The sequence below is a fragment of the Amphiura filiformis genome, chromosome 7, assembly GCF_039555335.1.
Source record: "Amphiura filiformis chromosome 7, Afil_fr2py, whole genome shotgun sequence".
NCBI classification, from domain to species: Eukaryota; Metazoa; Echinodermata; class Ophiuroidea; order Amphilepidida; family Amphiuridae; genus Amphiura; species Amphiura filiformis.
Window position 1 is genome coordinate 3,032,630 of NC_092634.1, and position 2,702 is coordinate 3,035,331.

Sequence of the window (2,702 nt, forward strand, 5' to 3'; positions counted from 1 at the left end):
GAGCACAATACATTATCGATTTGAACTCGCTGGGCTGCACGTGCTATACTCCTATATTATACCGGGCATATACATGTGGGTCTACTATTTTTCGTGTATAGACGAATCCAACGAGCCAAGTCATGGTCAGGATTTGGTCAGCCATGACGTGTCCCCGCATGCACCAAACTGGTGTAGTGACTGCCCAATTGGGTGGATTAAAGCCGCTTAAAATTCGATGTTAGATTCTTTTGTGTTGTACACTGTCATTATTCTTTTGTCTACGTGTAACACATGTGATAGAATGCAGTTTAAAATACCCTCCAAGGCCGCATCATTTCACATTTTAGGTGAGATGGAGCCGACGGGGACCCAACTTTGGCAGCCATTGAGGTGTAGGAATGCGTGAAATTGGATTCATCTATACACGGTCTGGATTTTTGCAATTAATAGGAGGTTTTCCACGTAGTTCCCCAAAAGTTTCTTCCAGATATTGGAGATAAGATTCCCATGAAGACGAAACAGTAATTTTTAGTGGGGACCTATGTAAAAATTACATACAATTGTCACCATTAATTCAGTGTTAATTTCCACTCAATTCAGAAAATATTTTGGCGTATATAAATTGAAATAAAATTCTCTGCTTTCTAAACCACATAAACTTTAGCACCATTGGGTATCACGAATCGTCATATATGATGTACAGTTAATATTCAAATATTTTTTTATAAATTATGATGCTTCAGTTTTTACACAAAAAATATTTCATTGAAAACCCTCCCACTCGGCGATTTCAAAAAGGTAACCACACTTCCCTAGAATGTGTAATAAATTAGCATTATTTTTTTTCTTATTTTAGCAGCATACTAGAAACTCTGGCGTACGGCGATGACTGCTGTAGTTGGCTCTATAGCGATTTCACAGAAAAGGTATTTCTAGTACAATGCAGCGTCGGACTTAGCTGAGAGCGTAGCCTGAGTCATTACGGACTCCAATATTGGCTCTCCATACATAAATGAACAAACACAAAGGAGGGTAGTCTCCTCCGTGACCAGCTTGATTTCGATGGAGCGGAACCAAATTGGCTGCGGAGGAGACGGGCCATGCAAATTTCTTAGTGTCAGCCGGTTGGTGTATACTTGCGCGATCGATACTCAATGATCCAGACAATACCATTTGAATATGCTTGACACATACTCATTATTTATTCAAAATTTATTTATTCATAAAATCCGAATGGGAAATCCGAAAAAAATACTCACCCTAGAAATATTGTGAAATAATATCGAATCAAGTTAAATAGGCTCCGCAAACAACGTCCAATTATTCCCAGAGGGGTTTGCTACACGCGTATATAATAAATTATGATTTGGGATTAATTTAAGAAGAGTTATGCCTCAAGTTTCAAAATACACCGAGTGCACCTGGGTAACTGGGGTATATCAGATATGGAAGAACAGGGGAATGCTTAAATTTTCCCCTGAATATGGACCCAGTATAAAGAAGAAATAAACAAACAAACAAAAACCTTTTTGACCAAAACCTCGACAATTCAACACTCTGTATAATTTATATGATCTAAGCTACCAGATGCATCATTAATTTCATGACTATGATATTTAGTTGTGGAAAAATATTACTTTAATATTTTGGCGGGATTATTTCCCGCCAAAAATTTCAACCAAAAAGAGAAAGTACCCTTAAGTTATCTATTTTCATTTTGCTTTAATAAGTAAACAGGGTACTATTTTTATATGATAATGGGGTTTGTTTCTTGTTGTTCGAATAATATACACCATGGCGACTTTCGAGGCATCCAACACCAAACTCTGTTTAGTTTATTTTAGACAATGAAATAGCATTCACGTGTGAACAATTCCCCGGGGAACAATTATAGGCCTACTCATTTTCCCTGAATGAGCCCGCAAAACTCAAATATCGCTAATCTGGACTGAACTGATGCTTTAGCCTGAGTTCACATAGAAGTATACTATGTGAACTCAGCCTGATCGAATGAGCGTATTTCGTATAGCGATAGCGAGTATGTCAGTTTACCCATTTTCTTCGTCTTATCAAATGCTTGTAACTTTACTTCTTGAGGTCACATTGCATTCAATGAGGTGTCATAATGTGCAGAATTAGATAGTGCATCTATTAAAAAAATGAATTTGCCCACATATGGTTTAGGTTTTTAAAATTTGGACGGTATACGCTGCACTAAAATCGAACACGCGCGATTCCCACTATACTATACTATACGCAGGTATACGGCCTTTTCGAATAGCTCTTATGTGACCCGGTACTATGAAATTACCTTGCTCGATTTAATCTATACGCGTGCACCTGCAAAACGTGCATCGTATACCCGAATAGTATACTTCTATGCGATCGTAGCCTTATGTGACCCGGTACTATGAAATTGCCTTGCTCGATTGAACTATATACGCGTGCACCTGTAAAACGTGCACCGTATAGGCCTACCCGAATAGTATACTTCTATGTGAACGCAGCCTTAGAGCAATAGCATCCTTGGCAATAAATACAGCCAGTCGTATTTGCATATCAATACCGAGGAAAGTGGGTTCGATGATAATCTATTCTTATCTTCTCTGGTTCGATGCACCCAAGGTGAATCAATGAGTGCTTCCTATATCTTTTATGTTTTCTTTTAGCATTTGTCACAGTTCGTTGTCAAAGTATTCGTTACCACTTTGCATTGAAAT